This window comes from Myotis myotis, unplaced genomic scaffold (assembly GCF_014108235.1).
Source record: "Myotis myotis isolate mMyoMyo1 unplaced genomic scaffold, mMyoMyo1.p scaffold_m19_p_3, whole genome shotgun sequence".
Lineage (NCBI taxonomy): Eukaryota > Metazoa > Chordata > Mammalia > Chiroptera > Vespertilionidae > Myotis > Myotis myotis.
In genome coordinates, this window is record NW_023416335.1 from 113021579 (window position 1) to 113044291 (window position 22713).

The window sequence follows — 22713 nt, forward strand, 5'->3', positions numbered from 1 at the left end:
CAAACCACCTAGATTTCAAAGAACAGAACCAATACCTCATGGAGCCATGGAGTGGTGCCACTGAGAGTGCAGGGACAGCTAGGGCAATGCCCAGTAGAGCCATGGGGAGAGACCATTCAAAACCATGGAAGTAGGGCCCTCAGGAGCCCAACCCATGTACAGCAAAGCTGTGAGGGCAGGACCACCATGCCAATGTTTTGGAAAACGGGATCCCTAAGGTCTAATGGAATTTGCCCCACTGGGTTTGGGACTTTCTTGAGACCTGTCACTCCTTTTGTCTTCTCTGTTTCTCCCTTTTGGAATGAGAAGGCCTGTCCCACCATTTTGTATTGGGAAGCACCTGGCATGATCGGAATCACAGGCTCACGGCAGGAGAGGAATTTGCCTCAGGATGAATCTTACTTTGAGTCTTACTTATATGTGATTTAGATGATATTTGGATGAGATCTTGGACTTCAGACTTTTGAGTTGAGGCATGTGAGAAGGACATTAATTTGGGGTGTGGGCGCTGAGAGTGGAATGTTATAGATTGTTTCTTCTCCCAAATTCATGCTGCAATCCTGCATCCCTCTCCCCATGCGATGATATTTGCAGGTGAGGCTTTTAGGGGGTGGTTTGGTCATGAGGATGGAGCTCCCTCTCTCCTTCTTCCCTGTGAGGACACAGCAAAGAAACTGCTGTGAACTAGGAAGTGGGTCCTCACTAGGAAGTGGATCTAGCACCTAGATCTTGGACTTTCTAGACTCCAGAAATATGAGAAAAAATTTCCATTGCTTATAAGTCATCCAGTGGTATTTTTCTGATAATAGCCCAAATGCACTAAAATGTGAAGTTTGGGAAGAAACTAAATACCCATCAATAGGAAATGGATGAGTTGTATTACATGGTAACAGCAGTTAAAATGAATAAATTAACTCTAAGTTCACAAACATGGATAAATCTCAGAAACACAAGGTTGAACAGAAAAAGGCAATTTCAAGAAAGTATAGCCTGGTTGGGTAGCTCAGTTGGTTAGAGTGTCAACCTAATATCCTGGTTTGATCCCTGGTCAGGGCACATACAAGAATCAACCAATGAATGCATAAAAAAGTGAAACAACAAATTGATGTTTCTCTCTCTCTCTCTCTCTCTCTCTCATCAATATAAATTAAAAATATAGAATAGTAACATTTATATAAAGCTTGAAAGCATTAAAAGCAATATATCAAGCTCATAATATAGAGGTACATAATAGTAAAAAAGATGCATCTAAAAAATAACATAGGTAGAAATGCATATATTGTAGCTAAGCAACCATGCCAATGAACAAAAGGCTCTCTGGTCTGGGTAATGTACTTCTGGGTCTGGGCTCAGGTGTCTGCCTCACCCCCAGGGAAATGGGACCCATTCCCCACAGCCCTCCACACGGCTTGGATGCTTCTGCACTACAACCAGAACCACCTTCCTTGTCTGTTGCATGAGTAACAGCAGGTGTGTCTGTCCCTTTAAGCAGCAAAATCCTGTTACAATCACTGCCTGGGGGACCGGTCCTTTCCAGGCGGTGGAGAAAATAAATAAATACATAAATAAATAAATAAATAAATAAATAAATAAATAAAATTAAAATTAAGATGTGTTTGTTTTTGTTATGCAATTCTGTAAGTTTCTTGTATGTTTTAAAGATTACAAAAACTGAAATTCTTATCTGCCATGAAGGCATAAATCCTGGTACAGATCAAGAAGGATGAAACATTATAAAACTTAGGTAATGGCTGTCCTTACTTTGTTTCATCATAACTTCACTTTCAGATAGTGAGAACTGGTGATCGGTGAGTTGGGAAAAAAAGACAGAGATGAGGCTGAGTAAGGGCTTTTAGAACTCTTTATTACAGTTGTCAGCGAGGGTTTGGGAAACATGAAATTTGAGGTGTGATTTGAGAAAGGAGTTAGGCAGCCTAGTGAACACAAGGAGAAAATACCGAAGAGAATGGGATGAGATGAACTGTTTGCTTGAGTAAACATTTAGGAAAGATTCGTATAAGCCAACATTTATGATTTGGTGTCCCTCATGCACATGACTCACAAATAGCTAAAATGTAGCGGAAAAACAAGAAGGAAGGAAATGCAATTTACCTTCCCAAAGCCATCACTCTCAATTGTCTATAGCTGAAGTAGAAGAGTCACAAACAGGAAAAGAAAGAATTCCAGGATTGAGAAGGCCCTCCAGCGTGGCTCGTTTCTTCTTAGAAGGGAACATGGAATCCCAGCCGGCTGGCTCTTTTTTTCATTCAGACTTTAAATGTTTTGTGGTTGAGGTTGCTTGGCACAACACTGCCTTCTACGAATAGGAAACCTGATCACAAGCTGTTTTTCCTTTGCAATGTGCCACCTACATTGTAACATGCTTTAGTGGCTAAATCATAAAGTGATGTGCTTTTCAATTCACTAGAAGAGACTCTGCATGTCACAAGTGGAGCAACTCCTGCCAGCATTTCCCTGAGTAATGCTCATTGGTCATGTACTCCTCCATTAAATGTAAGGTCCTAAAACAGTTAGGAGGAAGACATGTTGCTAATGTATTAGCATCTTGCAGAGTATACACTGACTTACTGCAGGACTCTGAAAACCTGACTCCTGCTGTCACTGATGACTCATCATTGAGTTACATACATACAATGCCCCAGTGTAAAAATACACTTAACAGCTTTGAATCCCGGGTTTTCTCTTCATATTTCTAAATCAGCATCAAGAAATACAAAATCATAAGCAAGGCGAATCCCCATAGGCTACTGCCAAGAGGTTTTGTGTTTATTTTAACATACACAAGAAATGTTTTGAATTCCTAAAACGTGGAGCTGTTCTTTTCATTAAGACTATGTATGTGGTTAGGAGAGGCTGGCCTCATAGTTCTGGTCTTTAAGGACAGTTTCTCGTCTAGTGGGAGCACTGAAGCTAAAGTATAGTAGTCCATAAATACAACAGAGTACAAGTCTCATTTTTACTGAATAAGGCATTAAATATAAGGCTCTTCATTTTCTTCTCTTTTCTATTATCTTCTCATATTACCTGTAAGGAAAGGCAGCATCAGAGAAACAAAAATTCCACCATTGAAAATTTATCTTTAAAAAAAATTTTTCCCCCCATTGATTTCAGAGAGGAAGGGAAAGGGAGAGAGAGATAGAAACATCAATGATGAGAGAATCATTGATCTGCTGCCTCCTGCACACAACACACTGGGGTTCGAGCCTGCAACCCAGGCATTTGCCCTGACTGGGAATCGAACCATGACCTCCTGGTTTATAGGTTGATGCTCAACCACTGAGCCACGCTGGCCAAGCAAAAATTTATCTTTCTAATTCTTTCCTTCCACTTAATTTTATGAGGTCACTGGTACCACTTCCTGGCTTTTGTCATCTTTTATCTTTTTTTTCCTCCCACTTTCCAATAAGGGGTGGACTGATGGTAAATTAAGGAGCTGAGTTTCCACCTGTCTGAAAGAGGTCAGGTTGCAGATGCAGCTTAAGGTTTGGGCCATGCTCTGGGAGAACACAGCAGGCTCATGGGCAGTGATCCCATACAGGCAAGGTTAGGCCTGGGGTCCATAGAGACAGGGCTGTCATGGAATTGGGCCCTCACTCTTCACAGACCTGAAATGCAGAGCCCCTCTACATGCTAGCACTGGGCTCTGGCACGGAGGGCATCTGCCTGTTTGCTGAAGAACTCCCCCACTTCTCTCAGGTAGTGTTTCTTAAACCTTCTGACTGACATGCATGGTGGGAAACATATTTTACTTCACAATTCATCTTGGTCAGGGTCCACTAGTCAGGGAAAAAGAAGCCAGAGTATGTCAACAGAGAGAATTTGGCAAAGGAAGCTGATGAGACAGATGTTGGAGGACTGGAAATTTTAAAAAGAAACACTGGAGGAACATGTAAATACTAATTGCAAGAAGCAGCTACTGGGCCTGAGGTCAAAGAGAGGAGGTTCAGTTATCAGAACCCAGGGCTTCTAGGAGCGGTGCCATGGAGCTGGCACCCAGACTTCTGAAGAGGGGCACAGCCTAGCTGACACTGGTGGTCTGGTGGTTCTGGAAGTGCAGTAAGAAGTGGAGACAGGAAATACTGCTACCAGGCTGTGGCGTAGAGACTGTCCCAGACCCACAAGCTAGATCCTGGCCAGAACAGAGATTGCCTCCTGTATACCCTCAGAGACTGTCTGATCGATCCCTCCTTTGCTGAGGCATGCTGGTTGCCATGCCCTGGACAAGCATGGAAGGAGTTTCCCCATTTTCTAGGGTGGGTTATATGCCAGTATCCCCATCTATCCTGCCTGTTCTATGTAATTCTGTAGCACCTGTCATACAGCCTGGAAGATATCCACTTATCTTGCCCCTGCCCAAGGCATGCTTCTGTTAAAAAACTCTTGATCGGGGATCAGCCAGTGTGGTTCTGTGGTTGAAGGTCGACCTATGAACCAGGAGGTCACAGTTTGATCCTCGGTCAGGGCACATGCCCAGGTTGTGGGCCTGATCCCTAATAGGGGGCATGCAAAAGATAACTGATCAATGATTCTCTCTCATCATTGATGTTTTTATCCCTCTCTCCCTCTCTCTTCCTCTCTGAAATCAATAAAAATATATTAAAAACAAAATAAAACTCTTGATTGGGGAAATTTTATGAACACAGGCTAAAGAGGACATGGCTGAGGTGATGTTGATAGGCAGAGTACACCAAGAGGGCGCAACCACGTGAGCAAGCTGCTTTCCCTCCTCCAGCCTTGTGCTCTTCCTGTAGGTCCCCAGGCAGCCAGGTGACAATGGAGAAACATGCTTTGCATAGTTCTAGCTCCACCAATACAAAGCAGTAGGTAGAGGGTAGGTCTGAAACTGAAAGGCAATAGACCAATAACTACTGTGGAGGAAAAGAGGGATTCTATAGAAAGTAACCTCATAGGGTGATCTGATCATAAATTCCTAACTGGGCAGGTCATGGGGGGTAGTCATGTCCAGGCATATAACTTTTTAGTAAAAGGTTTATCTTTGCCTTAAGCAGGTCTTGTCCACTGTTTCTGTCTTTGAAATAAACTTAACACCCCTCAAGCGAGCTCATAATCTTAATTATCCTGTAATCTAATCCCCCCTTGCTTTCTCCCACCTCTATGTAATCTTCTGATCCCCACTTGATTTCAAATGCATAAAAGCAGCTGCTATACTGTTATTATCTGGAGTATTTGAGATCTTGCTCCCCAGCATATGTTGCCAGTTTGGCTCAAATAAACTCTTACAAACATTCTCTACATTGACACTGCCATACATTACTTTACCAGAACTATGAGCACACACTCTGCATTTAACTTTCTTTTGCTTTGTGCTCTAAGTTACTTTACCCTACTCTATCTTACCCTATCCCATTTTAAATATTAAACAGTTGGGTGGGATCCATCAAATTGATTTCATAAACCACTAAATGTCATTCTAGAACATTTTCAAGGATAGTGGTGACTTTAAGTATTAGAATTCAGTGCCATTTACCTCTAAACCTCCATCCATACAAAAAACGACTTAAAGGAATTGCCTCCCAAGGTAGCCATCCACTGAATACATATGGGGGCTCACACTCTTCCACAGGCTTGAAAATATTTCTATTAACAGGCTGCAACAGCATGGATGGAACTGGAGAGCATTATGCTAAGCGAAATAAGCCAGTCAGAGAAAGATAAATATCACATGATCTCACTCATTTGTGGAATATAATGAACAATATAAACTGATGAACAAAAACAGATCCAGAGACAGAGAAGCATTGATCAGACCACAAAACCTCAGAGGGAAGGTAGGGGAGGGTGGGGGTTAGAGGGAGAGATAACCAAAGGACTTATATGCATGCATGTAAGCCTAACCAATGGACACAGACAGCAGGGGGTTGAGAGCATGAGTGGGGGGGAGGGGGACGGGGCAATGGGGAATAAGGGCACATATGTAATATCTTAATCAATAAGAAAAAAAAAAAGAGGCTGCAAATGTCCTGTATTGCACCAGAAGGGGACAGCTTCCAGAGCCAGGGCCTTCCTTCGTTCCACGCTGCCCCCTGGTGATCAGCACACATCACAGTCAGCAGTGGAACTCCTGAGGGGACAATTTGCATATTAGCCTTTTGTTATATAGGATTATAAAGATGTTTTGGGGAATACCCAGAAATCTACATCAGAGGAGCTTGAAATACAGTGAGAAGACAAAAGCCAACGAGTAAATAACACATGAACGTACACTAAGCAGCACGGTTAGTTGTCAAGTGGCTAACATCAGCAGGAAACACTGAGTACTGAGCAGGGTGATATGGTTGTGAGCAAGAACAATCTGGACGTTTTCATGTAAAGGCCTGGATTAGTCCTTGCAGAATAGGTAGGATTTAGCGTAGATGGTAGCATTCCCAGTGAAGAAAAAACCAAGAACAGTAGAACAAGTAAGGAGCACATGGGATGCTCAGTGCAGTGCTGAAACTTAGGCATCAGAACTAGCAAAGAAAACCTGAGCACCAGCTGGAGCTGAGATACGGGATCTTGGATATGGAGAGGGTGTATAGACTGAACAGAGGGAACTAGTCCCACATTTAAGGAGCAGGTTGAAGAGCTGGTGAACAACACAATGAATACGCTTTGACAAAGACCAAAGTCATGGACCATTAAGGAGGGTGGTCAACAAAGTCGAATGCTACAGAAGCCCACACAACTAAGCAGCGAGGAAAACCTCTGGCTTTGAACCAGATGAGCTGTCTCTTTACCAAGGGTGGCTCTTGACCATATTGTCTATCTGTGTGGATCAATCTGTTACCACTTTCAGCTCCATCTTTTGGGTTTGCACACTGTGTTTAACTATCATAGGAACTGGTCCAAAGTATCCAGTGATAACAATAAAGTTCATAGTCAGTCCTCATTACTTTCCAACTGCCCAGAGCCATGTGAGGTTTTTAAGGTCTTCCTTCCATGACTGCCCTCCTTCTGCTCACTGCAAAGCAGCTATTTCCTTTCACTGCTGCCATCCATTCTCCTTAAGTGGCTCGACCAGCTGCACTGATTCTTTGGGATCCCAGTTTCAAAACACAAGGAGGGTGATGTTTTGGGACCTTGCATTGGGAGACTACATTGTAACCGTGGCCAGCTGCCTTGCAAATGCAAGTGACTGGTCACAAGGGAAACCAGATGAGGGATGGATAGATCAGGTGAACCAATCACCCCAACTACAAAACATGTGTTCAGCTGATAGCAGATTAGTATCATCTTCTCCAGGAGTAAAGGAGAATCTATTTAAATGCTTATTATATATGCAGAGCTGTGACCAAAGTGTTAGAGGTGACAGATCTGGGTGTTGCCTCTGTAAGGATGTCATTATTGCTTAATACTCAGATTTTGTTTTGGATTTTATTACTTGAATATTGTCATTTCTTCTGCACAATATAAGTTATGATCATGTAGACTTTGGTTTCTTTTCTTTCTCTTAGACATCAGATTCCAGCTAGTATCAACTGCTTCCTCATTTATACTGAATATGTAGGTAGCTGCTTAATATTTATTTATTTATTTATTTACTTACATATATTTTTTAAAGAGAGAGAGAGAGAGGAAGGAAGAGCAACATTGATGTGAAAAGTGGAACACTGCTCGGCTGCCTCCTGCATGCACTTTATCAGGGATCAGGCCCCAAGCCCAGCATGTGCCCTGACCTGGAATCCAACCGTGACCTCCTGATTCATGGGTCACACTCAATCATTGAGTCACACTGGCTGGGCTGCTTAATATTTATTAACTATGCTGTGGGATGAATCAGATAGAGTATGCATATATATACTGGCCTGAGGAATATTATTTTAATAGCTGTCATTAGAGTTCCTGGTGAGGCAGGTATTTTCTTTGTACAGAAAAATACTTTGATAAACAGTTTAGAAATGGGAGGTGGCCCTGAAGCTAGGATTAGGAGATAGAGATAACTAAAAGTTCTGTATAAAGAAAGGAAGGAGGATGGGACCAGAAAGATGGTGGAGAGTGGGAAGTTCCAGTTTATATTGAAACTAGAGGCCCAGTGCATTTGTACACTGGTGGGGTCCCTCGGCCTGGCCTGCAGGGATCGGCCGAAACCGGATCTCTGACATCCCCCGAGAGGTCCCAGATTGTGAGAGGGTGCAGGCCAGGCTGAGGGACCCCACTGGTCCACAATTGGCGCCGGGGATGGATCACAGGAGGGCTCTAGGGAGTATCCGGCCCCATCTTGCCCAGTTCTGATTGGCCGGACCCCAGCAGCAAGCTAACCTACTGGTCCAGTGGTCGGCAAACTCATTAGTCAACAGAGTCAAATATCAACAGTGCAACGATTGAAATTTCTTTTGAGAGCCAAATTTTTTAAACTTAAACTATATAGGTAGGTACATTGTTATTAACTTAATTAGGGTATTCCTAAGCTGGCCTTTGCTAAAACGTCCTCAATCTGATTGAGGTACGTTCGCTGAGGTTGACCCCTTCCAACTCTCCCATCCACACTCGTCTTGTATACTTGTTTCGTCTGTCTCCTTTTGTTCATCCTCTCTATATGTCCAAACCATCTCAACATACCTTTCTCAATCCTCGACACTACATCTTCTTTCACTCCACAACATTCCCTAAAATTAACTTAATAAACTTTACTTAAAGTTTTAAGTCTTAGTTAAACTATAGGTACATTGAATAAAACTTGATATCATACTTAATAACGATATTATTTATTGATAAAATTAAATTCCTTACAATTTACCTTACAATATCCATAAAATTAAATCATGACAATGACTGACAAACACTAATGTGAACAATGGCCTTGCATCTCCTTGGAAAGTTTGGGTAAGTCAGGTTTGTATGTTGTTGCCCGCATGTGGTATTTTGTGGAAGAGCCACACTCAAGGGGCCAAAGAGCCGCATGTGGCTCGCGAGCCGCGGTTTACCAACCACTGTACTGGTCAGAGCGTCTGCTCCCTGGTGGTCAGTGCACGTCATAGCGACTGGTCAAATGGTAGAACAGACACTTAGCATATTAGGTTTTTATTATATAGAAAAAGATGGGGCCAATGGATATCAATGCCGTTAGGATACAGAAGAACTTTAAGAGCGGGAATTATAATTTTAGTTTATTTGCATCCTTCATTTAAAACCTCAGTTGCTCCACACCTTCAGAAGAGTCTGCTATACAAAAAACCAAAGAAAAGGGTTTGATTTCCAAATTGTGTATCAGCAGGAGAGAAGAATTGCAGGAGGTAAGATGTGAGGGAGTCTACCTGTTCAGAGAAAGCATAACTGGGAGCCTGAGAACGTTAAGCCCCAGGGGATGTGTGATCTTGGAGATCACACAGGAGGTGAAAAAGGGTCTTGAATCAATCTCAAGGAAACCTCTGTGGACAAGGTGACCTTGACTGGAATGGGATGACATACACATTAACTTGCTATTTTCAATCATACTTTCTCAAGACACATTTATTACTAGAAAATGACAGGGTCAGTAACCCCACCTCCCTTACCCATTTATTAAATCTCAGGCCTCATTTTCCTCAAAATCTGGAAATTAAACCTAAACTAACGCTATGGTTTTTATGAGAGTCTACAGTTCTAATAATAATCTTGGAGATACAATACAAATAACAGATTGGTGGTTGCTAGAGGTGGGAATAGAGGGTGGCTGAAATGGGTGAAGGGGCTCAAAAGTACAAACTTCAAGTTATAAGGTAAATAAATCCTAGGATGTAAGTACAGCATGGTGACCATAGTTAATACTATCCTATCTAATAAAAGAGAAACATGGTAATTAGCCGTATGGCCACTACCCTTCCCATTGGCTAATCAGTGAGATATGCAAATTAACTGCCAACCAAGATGGCGGCCGGCAGCCAGGCAGCTGATGCGAACAGGGAGGCTTGCTTGCTTCAGTGACGGAGGAAGCCAAGCTTCCCGACTGCCTTGCTGGCCTCTCAGCTGCACTCTAAGCAACATTGTAACAAATATAGAAGCTAAACAAAACCCCGGGCTTCAGCCAGTAGGACTGCAACATTGTTTCAAATACAGAAGGTAAACAAAGGCCAGAAACCTGCTTTCAGCAGCGGAGGTCTCATAGCCGGAGCCGAGCCTCAGATCTAAAGCTGGCCCAGAATTAAAAAAAAAGGAAAAAAGGACAGGTTGGGAGCTTCAGTCATCCGCCAGCCTGAAAACAGCCCTCAGCCCCTCACCCAGGCTGGCCATGCACCCCAGTGGGGACCCCCACCCCAAAGGGGGTGTGACCAGCTGCAAACAGCCATCATCCCCTCACCCAGGCTGGCCAGGCACCCAAGCGGGACCCCCACCCTGAAGGGGGTGTGACCAGATGCAAACAGCCATCATCCCCTCACCCAGGCTGGCCAGGCACCCAAGTGGGACCCCCACCCTGATCCAGGACATCTTTCAGGGCAAACCAGCCAGCCCCCACCCATGCACCAGGCTTCTATCCTATATAGTAAAAGGGTAATATGCCTCCCAGTACTGGGATCAGCGGAGCAGCGAGGCCTCCCAACACTGGGATCAGCGTGACAGGGGGCAGCGACCAAACCCCCTGATCGCCCTGCGGCTCTGTGTGTGACGGGGGCGGGGCCACAACCTCCCTATCCGCCCTGCTCTGTTCATGACGGGGAAGGCACCCCAACCCCCTGATCAGCCCTGCTCTGTGCCTGATAGGGGGAGCTCCCCAACCCCCTGATCGCCCTGCAGCTCTGTGTGTGACAGGGTGCGGCACCCCAACCCCTCCCCATCGGCCCTGCTCTGTGCGTGACAGGGGGGATCTCCCCAACCCCCTAATGGGCCCTGCTCTGTGCGTGACAGGGGGGAGCTCCCCAACCCCCTGATGGGCCCTGCTCTGTGCGTGACAGGGGGGAGCACCTCAACCCCCTGGTTGGCCCTGCTCTGTGTGTGACAGGGTACGGAGCCCCAACCCCCCTGATGGGCACTGCTCTGTGCATGATAGGGGGCAGCGCCCCAACCCTCTGATCTGCCCTGCTCTGTGCGTTACAGGGGGTGGCGCCACAACCTCCCTATCGACCCTGCCTTGAGTGTGACAGGGGGCGGTGCCCCAACCCCCCAATCGGCCCTGCTCTGAGCCCGATCAGGGACTGCACCTAGGGATTGGGCCTGCCCTCTGCCACCCGGGAGCAGGCCTAAGCCAGCAGGTCATTATCTCCGGAGCGGTCCCAGACTGAGAGAGGGCACAGGCCGGGCTGAGAGACCCCCCCTTTCCCCCCCGAGTGCACAAATTTTTGTGCACCGGGCCTCTAGTCTATATATATAAAAGGCTAATATGCTAAGTGTCAGTCCAACTGGTAGCTATGACATGCACTGACCACCAGGGGGCAGATGCTCAATGCAGGAGCTGCTGAGCTGCAGTGACTTGGCAGCGGCAGTTCTCAGGTGATGCATGGGAAACCAGAGAGGAGGGCGCCTGATTCATCTCAGGGCTGCACAATTCCACCTTCAGCTGTGCGTTATGTTGTTGCTGGGTCATTGCTGGCCCCAAATCTCGTTTACTGCACACTTGCATTTGTGGTCCACACCCTGTACCACAGCAACTTTGCAGAGTGCTCTCTGGCACTCGGGAACCCCTTGGGGGATGTTGGAGAGCCAGTTTCAGCCAGAGGGACCTGCTCACTCTACAGACGCCCTTTGAGTCACGGGGATGCCACCCCAGGTCCAGCTGGCCAGGGAGGGGCCAAGGGAGGTTGGCTCCAGGGCCGTCTCTCCCAGTCCCACTCTGCTGCCCATCTTCTAGCTAATTTCCTTTCAATGTGCATGAATCTATGCACTTGAGTCGCTAGTATTATATATTTGAAAGTTGCTGAGAGTAGATCTTTAAAAAAATCAACTAACATTTTTGTTTTTTATGTAAATTTACATAGTGAAATGTACACATCTTACCATATGAGTTTTGACAAATGCATATACCTCTGTAACCCAAACTCTAAGTGAGTTAGAGAGCTTTTCCCAAACTACAGAAAATTCCCTCTTAAGTCAAATCCACCATGGTCTCCAGGTTACCTCTTTCTGACTCTTACCATGATGGATTAAATAACTAATAATTAAAAGTTATTGTTAAATCCAGGCTTTGTTTCATAATGCTTCATCGGCATTAATGCTTTTATTTCTCACAAGCACTGGGAGATGGGTATTATTAAGGATTAAAAGGTGAGCATCAGCCCTGGTTGCTTATCAGCTACCCAGTGTAGCATCAGGATGAGAAGGAGGAAGTGGTAGAAGCTTGGGCTCCTAATTTCAGTTTGTACCACACTGCATTGTGGGGGTTCAGAACAAATCACCCCAAAATGTGCCTCTGGTATACAGATTTTGAGTTAAAGGTAACTTTAGCCACTTGCTCAAGAGAAACTTCTGCCCCTCCTTTAACTATCTAGAAGAATTTATAGGCCTTGCCTATAATAAGAGATTACCTTATCACTTTTGACCTATCTATAGAGTAGTACAAACTTTTATTTACTGAACATATGCTTTTCTTATCCTCTTGCAATGACCCTTTGAAACTAGCTCAGGATGTTTTATACATCCATTTTCCCCTTTCTGTCTCTGAACCTCTCCAGCAGGTGGGGTCTCTGATTCTTAGGTATTAAATTTGGTCACTTTCTCTTGCTAATCTTCTCATGTCTTATTAGACCAGTGGAAAGCACCTTGAGGGTAAAGTTTGTTCCTCCCCCACAGCCTCTCTGAGGTGGTACCAGGAATCAACAAACAGTACTAACAGATCAAAATGCAAGGGAAGCCCGGCAGGTGTGGCTCAGCATCGAGCTATACATAAAGAGGGCACCTGTGTTACCGTAAAAACATTCAAACCTGTAAAGAATTTTTTTGAGTTTATTTGAGCCAAACTGTCGACAATTGCCGGGAAGAAGTTTCTCAATGGATTGGGATAATGCTCCAGACAATGGCAGTTTTTTCATCTATTTTTATACAGTGTAATCAAAGGAGGGGACTTAGGTGGGTTACATGAAATCCACCGGTGATAGAGAGGAGGGAGAAAGCAAAGGGGCGGGGAGGGGAGAACGTCTGGGATTGGCTAAAAAGTAAAATGACAGACACATACTTAGGTGGGTGAGGATAGTTAACAGTCAACAATTAACATGATAACAATAACAATGAAGGAATTTGTAGTATCTGTCCTGGCGCCCAAGCACATTAGGTTGTGCCCCAAGGGGTCTGGAAAAATGGAAGTTACAAGTTACCCAGACATTTCAAGGATATGTTATCATAGATGCAAAAAGACAGATAGGCACAGTTAAGGTAAAGGTTGACCTTGTCAGTGAAGATACTGGCCTAGGACATAACTACCCACCATAACTGCTTTTAGTTAAAGTTTATTTTTTTATTTAAAATATATTTTTGTTGACTTCAGAGAGGAAGGGAGAGGAGGGAGACATAGAAACATCAGTGATGAGAGTGAATCATTGATTCGCTGCCTCCTGCATACCTCCCACTGGGGATCAAGCCCACAACCTGGGCGTGTGCCCTTGACAGGAATCGACCCCCGGGGAACCTTCAGTCCACAGGCTGGTGCTCTATCCACTGAGCTAAACCAGCCAGGGCATGTTTCAGACTATCCTTTGTGGTTACTTTAGGTCTTTTTTGGCAAGACTGCCTTGCAGCTTGTCAGGTAAGCATGTGGCCCCTTTGGTCCACACCTGTTTGATTCCCCCTCAGGGCACAGGCCTGGGTTGCTGGCTGGATCCCCAGTTGGGGGCATGCAGGAGGCAGCCAATTGAAGTTTCTCTCTTATCGATGTTTCTATCTCTGTCTCCCTTCTTCTCTCTCTAAAATCAACAACGTATTTTTTTTTTTAAATGCAAGGGAAACCCATGCTACCTGCAAGTTCTCAAAACTCCTGAATCAGCCTAAAAGCCGTATGTATTACATCTTTCTAAAAGAGTCCCTTCTCTCCCACTGCTCTGAAAATGGCAGGAAGGAGGTGTGAAAGGTTGCAAATGTGATTTCATTCGTGAGAGCCCAAACAGAGGTGGCTCAGACTGCAAAGCGGCGGAAGGGATCAGCCCGCCGGGTGCCCTCCTCTGATGACACAGGTGTCCTCAGGATCCAGCCGCATTCACCAGCTCAGCCTCGGAACAGGGCACGCTGCCACCGGGATGGATGCTGGCAGGGCTCATCAAGCAGCCCTAAAGCGCAGTCACCTGTGCTCCTCAATGTCACCGTCTCCCTCTCTCAAACACGCACCTTTGCACCTCGTTTCCATCGTAAGCGGCCGAATTCCCAGGCTCCTCCCTGGAGCTGACTCCGAGAACCCCCTCACTGACACCACCGCGCAGCCCGCGCTGTCATGGCAACCGTACGCCGCACCACCGCCTCTTCACGCACGTCGTGAACTAACGGACTCCACAGCGGCGGAGCGGTGGCCGGAGCTCCACTCCCACCCCACCAGACCTGGACCGCATAACCAACAGTCGGCCAGCCTGCGGCACCGGGGTAATGAGTCCAAGAGAGACCGGCGCGAGCGGGAGAGCAGGCAGTGGGGCGCCCAGGGTGACAGCCATACTCCGTCCCCTGTCGCTGGCCCTCGGGCGCCAGCCTTCGCGGCGGGAGCGGGAGAGGCGCGGGTCATTGTGGGGATTGTAGTTCCATGGCTTCTCGGGCTCATGGTCTTGAATGGGCGCCCTGGACGGGTGACTACAAAGCCCAGCGGCCCCGACGGCTGGGAGAGACCGATAAACCTTAAGCGGACCGTGGGAGTGAATAATCTCTTTGTGGTGAGGGGTTCTTGGGTGGTCGCGGAACGTGACTCTGTGAACTAGGAAAGGGAAGTGGAGGTGAGACTTGACTTGACTTCCCGCCTGGCCGTGGGCCCGCCCTGGTTGCCGGGCTTGGCCCTCCCCGGCGGGGCCAGCGCCTTGGTTGTCTCGGGGAGGAGCCGCCAGCCACCCCGCTGCGGGCCGTGGGCCGCGGAGCCTCAGACCCCCAGGGTGCTGCCTATCGGTGCAGAACCGTATGTATGGCACACGTTTGATGTGAGACCCGAGGAGCTCAGTTTTATCAGGCTCTCCCTGATACGTTTATTTCTACATATTTAATTATGATTATTCTGCAGTAGCCCAGAGGTGTTTGCATATTACACCCATTGATTGATAATTCATTGATGTTTAAAGGTTAAGTGTAGACGTGGTAAAAGATACCGTGCTATTATATCGTAGTACCTGGAGTTTTTACCGTTTTGCATTTTTGAATTTTACTTACTGAGGGTCAGGATTGCAAAGTGAGTTATCCTCCTCCCCCAGCTTGAACAGTGCCTACACATATTTTGATTGTATTTTGAAGATTAGGTCAACTCTAAAAATCACAGACTTTTTTATTTTTAGCAGTGAGTAGTAATATTTTCTTTGATTAGTCAGTTGTTTTTTAGAACTTCTCAGGAGCATGTTTTTTTAGGATGAAAAATGCCGTATTCTATTACTGCTACTACTACTACTACTACTACTATTATTATTATTATTATCATTAATCAATGCTCTGGAGTACACCTTAGTCCCCAGAGTTGGCTTAGGTTTTGGTGGTAAGGAATCTGACACAGACTTAGGCAACCTGCCTTGATAACCTTAGAATTTTTTCTTTAATAGATAACCATCCTAGAAATTTCGTATTTTATATAGAATGTTGGAAAATTGTTTGTAGTATGGTGTGCTTTTTGTGTGTATGTTTAAACAATAAAATAATACAAGGCCAGTATCAAATTCCTTTTGTCAATTAAAATGAAGCTAGCCTCTGGAAATTTTACTTAAAGTAGCAATTTAATGGAAAGTAGGTTTGGTAAGACCATTAGAAAAAAAATTGAAGCCTTCTGTTATATAGTACTAGAAGCCTGGTGCATGAATTTGTGGGGGGGGGGGGGGGGGAGGTGTTCCAGCCAGCCCTGCCCCAATGGGGTGGATTGGGGGCTGGGCCTTTCCGGAGGAGGAGACAGCGGGAGGTTGGTTGGCCGGCCTGCCCCCATCAGGGCCCAGTCGGAGCCGGGCTGGCTGTGGGGAGGGGCTGTGGGTGGTGGGCTGCTGACCCTGCCCGCAAATGGTGTGGGGGAGCTGGCTGGGGGAGGGGACGCAGGCTGATCAGGTAGTGGGGGCTGATCGGGAGTGAGCCAGCAGGGGGAAGGGGCTGCAGGAGGTTGGCTGGCTAGCCCTGCCCTTATTGGGGTGGGGGGTGTGATCAGGGATGGGGCTGGCCAGGGGGAGGCGCTGCGGAAGATTGGCCGGCAGGCCCCACCCCTGATCGCCGGTTCGCTGGTCGCAGTGGCCATCATAGCGACCAGTCGTTCTGGTCGTTATGGCATTCCGGTTGCTGGCTTTTTATATATATATAGTTAGGGACTTGAAGCATTTTATTTATTCATTCAGGATTTATTAAGAATGTATTATGTGCTAGGCATTGACTTAGAGATCTTGCCCAAAGTTGTAGGTGATAAGGTGTGAACCTGGGATTTCAGTCCACATGTGTCTAACTCATCTGAGTCAGGATCTCATCCAGTAGTGCCATTCTCTGTACACATTTATAGAAAGATCCTGACTCTGTCTAAGGAGATGAGGGTAAGTCTCCAGAATGATGTGACATTTGACTTGTACTAAGAAAGTTGAGTAAACTTTCACTGGAGAGAGGATGAGAAAAGTCATTCTAGGTAAATAAAACAATATGCTTTTGAGATATATTTGAGTGCTTTGTATTTGGGGGAACTCTAGGCCATTCTGATGACTGAATTCCAGAATACATGCAGTGTAGTGGGTGAGGCCAGATCTAAAAGTACTTGAATACCATGATAAAGAGTTTAGAATTTCTTCAACCTGGAGTGACCATTGAAGAATTTCAAGTGGAGTAGTGTTACTGAGTTTGTGTTTTAGAAAGAAAATTCCAGCTTCATCGTGGAAAATGAACCTTGGGGAGGATAGATTTAGAGTCGTGGTAGGGAAACCAATTTTACTATAGAACAACAATAACAACAACATCCAGTAGAGAAATGGAGAGAATCTGAACTAAGCAGTTGGAGTTATAAAAAGAGATGGATTGTAGAAATATCTATATATATAAAAGCCTAATATGCAAATTGTCCCCTCCGGAATTCCACCGGGAGACTGGGAGTTCAATCGCTTGCTATGCTGTGCACTGACCACCAGGGGGCAGCGTGGAACGAAGGAAGGCCCCAGCCGGTAGCCAGCAGCCAGGGAAGGGAGGCCCCGGCCGGCAACCGGAAGGCCCTGATCGGCCCTGATTGCTGGACAGGCCGAGGGACCCTACCCGTGCACAAATTTTGTGCACCACCCTCTAGTTCAGTGGTTCTCAACCTTCGTAATGCCGCGACCCTTTAATATAATTCCTCATCTTGTGGTGACCCCCAACCATAAAGTTATTTTCATTGCTACTTCATAACTAATTTTGCTACTCTTATGAATCGTAATGTAAATATCTGATATACAGGATGTATTTTCATTGTTATAAATTGAACATAATTAAAGCATAGTGATTAATCACAAAAACAATATGTAATTATATATGTGTTTTCTGATGGTCTTAGGCGACCCCTGTGAAAGGGTCATTCGACCTCCAAAGGGGTTGTGACCCACAGGTTGAGAACCGCTGCTCTAGTTTAAGAGATAAAATTGATCTGACTTAAGAGTCTGGGTGTTGGGGCTAGAAAGATTTGGAATTGTAAGACAACTGATTCCTACTTTTCTGGCTAGAATGACTGACAGGATCATGAAACCATTGGTTGAGGTGAGAAGGAGTAGGTTTTTGTGGAGATGAAAGATAAAGATAAATCAGTTCAGTTTTGACTGTTTGTTCAAGGTTCCTGTAGGGCATTCAGGTAAGGATGCATTTGGATCTGGAGTTCAGGAGAGAGCTCAGGGCTAGAGGTCAAGGTTTGCATGCTCATAGTGAAGTTATAGAAGGGAATGGACCAGTTCACGGAGGAGGAATGTTTAGAAATGAAGAAGGGAGAAGTTCGAATATGGAACTCTTGCAAAGAGGCAGCATTTACGGTGTGTGTGTGTGTGTGTGTGTACGTATGTATGTATGTGTGTGGGACATTTTTGAGAGGAAGTGGGAGGAAAGCTGACACAGTATACTGAGGTTAGAAGGCAGAGAGGAAGAACCCCAGAGAGCACGCATAACAAATGACAAAGGAGAAGGAAAGTAAGCACAGAGTGGGCCCGAGTATCAGGTGCCTTGGAGAGTGCAAGTAAGGTTAAAGGTAGAAGTGTGTCCAGTGAATTTGGTGGCTTCAAATAATTTCTAAACTTTGCAAAAATTAAGAAGAGGAATCTGAGCATAGGTTACTTGAAAAAAAAAGTTTAAAATTTCGCATAATAATACATATCAAAAGGAAAAGGAAATAGATGAGTCCCCATGTGTCCATAACCTATCTTGAAGAATGAACACATAATCAGTTTTGTTTCATCTATAACTCCTGTCCCCCAACTGGATTATTTTATAGCTAAACTCAGATATCATATCCTTTTATCTGTAATTATTTAAATACATATCTTTAAAAGTTAAGTATTACTTAAGAATACGTAACTATAATATCCTGCTCAAAAAAATTGACAGTACTTCCTTAATATAATTATCAGGCACACTGTTTATTTATTTGATTTTGGGAGTACATTTATTACAGCTGGGGACAGTGAAACAGGAAGGGCTTAGGATAGAGGAAGCAACAGGTGAGAGCCAAGGTAGGGCTCCTGTTAGCTCACTGAGAAAAGGGGGCCTTGGAAACAGGTTCAGGGGCTTAGCCCAGGATGAGTTGCTGCTGCCTATTGCTCCCCTGGTTGCAAGTCTCCAGGGGACCCTTAAAGTTTAGGAGATCCCTGCTGGAGAGGGAAGAAAGGCGTGGGTGTGCTCCACCCAAACTTTTTATTTTAATGAAGCATGACTACATAGAAAAGAAAGAGATGAGGCAGTAACAAAAAAGGTTTGTAGGTTGTTTTATTTTGTTTGTTTTAAGATTGATAACATGCTATTAGGGAAAAAAACCATGAAAAGAAAATGTTGGAAGATGTAGGGGATGAAAAGAGAGGAGAGAGCTGATAGAGGTCCCCCAAAATGTAGGAAAGGACAGGATGAGCAGGGTGAAGGAATTAATTTGTTGCATTTTATAAGTACCAACTAAGTACTAGATGTGTTCCTAGGCAGAGTGCTGGTGTCACTAGGAAGAGAGTTGCCCTGAAAAGGAAGAAGAAAGGTGAGAATAGATAGGATATTTATAGGTTGGGCTGTGAAAGGTGAGCAAGTTCAAAGCTATGGTTTCTAAGAGGTGGATGGGATTAAAGGTTAATTGGTGAGGGAAGCGATGGGGTTAGGAAAGGATAATGGTGGGGATCTGGCATAACCATGCTGGAAAGGGGACTGAGTTAGCACAAGTAGGAATCGTTTCACTGAGCCGAGATTAGAAGTCAGTAATTTTCAACGGCAGCAAAACACGAGGTTGTGTGATTGTTTTCTTTAAATTTTAATTGATTGATTTACTAAAGGAGAACTTAACATATTGAAGAAACCAGTAGCCTGTTGTGCTATTGAGAAGAGAATCCAGACCAAGAACTTATGATTGGACCATTCCTCGACAATTTTGGATTTATTCATTTAACATCATTATTGTCTATTTTGTGTAAATATCATAGTAAAACTAGGTAGCCCCTTGCACATAGTTTGGATTAATAATTTGCACTATTTTCTCAGCATGTGTAATTGTATTCTTTTATAGAGAATATTCTGCAGGGTGCAGTGGAAGGGGTCAGGTAGATCTGTTGTCTAGTTCTGGGACTACAGCTTATTTTCTGTGATCATGGCCAAGTTTCCAAACCTGTACCCATACTCAAAAAGATGTAAATACTTTATATTTCACAAGATTGTTGGGAAGACTAGACAGTTTCATGAAGGTAAACCCTCAGTGCTCAATAACTGAAGATCTTTCTCTTCCCCATCTCCCCCTCCTTACCAACAGCATGGCAGGATTGTCATTTCTGTTGGACAAAAGACCACTTTCTAGGACTTTAACTTACTATAGAAGTCAGGTAGAACAGGTAGTAGTTACATTACAAAATGATCTATAAAAGGATTCATGAATTATTCTTTTTAGTGAGGCTTCCTTAAATACTATAAAGTGTTATTTTATAGTCCATTGATAGTAGTAATGTCTTTGACTTGGTTTATCTTCAAAGAAACAGAGTTCCACTATGTGATTTGAGATCCCAATAGCTCTAAAATTCTTCAATTCTCTGACTACATCTCATTTCTGGGCTGATTTATATTATGATTTCACTAATATTTAAACATCTATTTATAAATTAAAATACATGCATATTTTCATGTACTCAGCATTATTTTAAATACTTTCCTGGATAACCATAGTTATATATGGTAGCTCTAGTGAAAGTATGAAAGGAAACCATCAACAAAATGAAAAGACAACCTACTGAATGGGAGAAGATCCTTTCCAATGATACATCCAATAAAGGGCTAATATCCAAAATTTGTAAAGAACTCATACAACTCTACCTTCTCCCCCCACCCCCCCAAAAAAGAGTCTATTCAGGCAAAGAACCTGAATAGACTCTTCTCCAAAAGGGACAGATAGCCAGTAGACATGAGGGGATTCTCAATGTGACTTATCATCAGAGAATTTCGAATTGAGACTGCAGTGAGATACCTTCTCACGCCTGTCAGAATGGCTATCAATAAATCAACAAACAACAAGTGTTGGTGAGGATGTGGAGAGCAGGGAACCCTCATGAACTGTTGGTGGGAATGTAGATTGGTGCAATCACTATGGGAAACAGTATGGAGGGTCCTCAAAAAATTAAAAAGGGAACCTGCCTTGTGACCCAGCAATTCCACTTCTGGGTATGTATGGAGGAAACAAAAAACACTAATTCGGAGGAATATGTGCACCCCTATGTTCCTTGCAGTGTTGTTTACAGTGGCCCGGATATAGAGGTAACCCAAGTGCCCATAGACAAAGGGATAAAAAAGTGGTGGTGCATATATACAATGAATATTACTTGGCTATAAGAAAGAATGAAATCTTACCATTTGCGATAGCTTGGATGGACTTGGAGTGTATTGTGCTGGGTGAAATGGATCAGTTAGAGAAAGACAAATACCCTATGATTTCACTTATATGTGGAATCTAAAGAACAACATAAGTGAACAAACAAAATAAATAGACTCATGGATACAGAGAACAGACTGATGGTTGCTGGTGGGGGATTGTTGTGGGGACAGGGTGAAAAAGGTGAAGGGATTGAGAAGTACATATTGGTAGTTACAAAATAATCATGGGGATGTAAAGTACAGCATAGTGAATATAGTCAATAATATTATAATAACTATCTGTGGTGCCAGGTGGGTACTGGAAATACCACTTTATAAAGTATATGATTGTCTCATCACTATGCTCTATTCCTGAAATAAATACAAAGTAATAGTGAATGTAAACTGTAATTAAAAATTTTAAAAAATTATATGATTGGTTTTAAATATAAAACACTTTACATTTTTGGTATAAACTCCAGTCGGGCATAATGCATTATGTTTTATGTACATTACTGGATTTGATTAGCTAAAATTTAAAGATTTTTGTATCTATGTTTCCGAAGGATATTGGTATATCAATTTCTTATAATGTCTGGTTTTGTATCAAGGTAAGGTTGGTTTTAAAGTATGAGTTGGATGTTTTTCCACTTCTTCTTTTTTGAGAGAGTTTGTGTAGAATTGGTTTTATTTTTCCCTTAAATGCTTGGGAGAATTCACTAATGAAGCATTTGGGTCTGGAGTTGGTTGGTTTTTTTTTTTTGTTGTTGTTCCCAGATAGATCTTATATTACAAATTGAATTTAATTGATTGCTATAGGATTACTAGTGTTCTGATTAATTACTGTATTTTTTCTTGAGTAAGTTTGGTATGTTGTGACCTTCATAGAATTTGTTAATTTCATTAAGTCCTCTTTTGCCTTTTAATACTGCTGAAGTTTGTAGTAGTAGCCCCTCCTTTATTCTGATTTAGGTAACTTTTGTTTTCTTTCTCCCTTTCCTGGTCAATGTCACTAGAGCTTTATCAATTTTAATGATTTTTCCAAAGAACCAGCTTTTGGCTGTGTTGAAATTTTCTGTTGTTTGACTGTTTCTGTTTTATTGATTTCTGCTCTTAATTATATTATGTTCTTTCGTCTACTCCGTTTGGGTTTTAATTTACTTTTGTTTTCCTAGATTCTTATGAGAAGCTGAAAGCAGGAGTTGGCAAACTACAATTTGGGGCCAAATCCAGCCTGCCACTTGAACTAAGAATGGTTTTTGTATTTTTTTAATGGTTAAAAAAGTCAAAAGAAGAACACTGTTTTGTGATATGTAAAAATTAAGTGAAATTCAGTAATCAGTGTCCATAAATAAAGTTTTATCGCAACACAACCACATTCATTTGTTTACATATTCTTCATAGGTACTTTTGTGCTAGAATGACAGAATTCAGTAGTTGAGACAAAGATTTCTGTTATATTTTCACTAGAGGCCTGGTGCATGAAATCCGTGCGCTCATGGGGGGAGGGGTGTCCCTTAGCCCAGTCATTTCAATGCCAACTAATGTTGTTTGACTGAAGTGATACGAAACTGTTTTATGTAGCCTTCCATGCAGTCAAAAGTTAAAACAAAGAAGTGA

General features: G+C 43.7%; 1 protein-coding gene across 2 annotated transcripts in view; it reads left to right on the forward strand.

Moving 5' to 3' along the window:
* Nucleotides 1-14251: 14251 nt before the first annotated feature.
* KATNAL1 (katanin catalytic subunit A1 like 1) overlaps nt 14252-22713 on the forward strand; it is a 104788-nt gene continuing 96326 nt past the window's right edge. The window contains exon 1 of one of the 2 annotated variants that reach the window (XM_036301737.1): nt 14252-14493. The gene's annotated coding sequence lies outside the window, so the exon portion shown is untranslated. Of the gene's footprint in view, nt 14494-14875; nt 15011-22713 lie in introns of those variants that run through there. The other variant, XM_036301738.1, reaches the window with a different exon arrangement.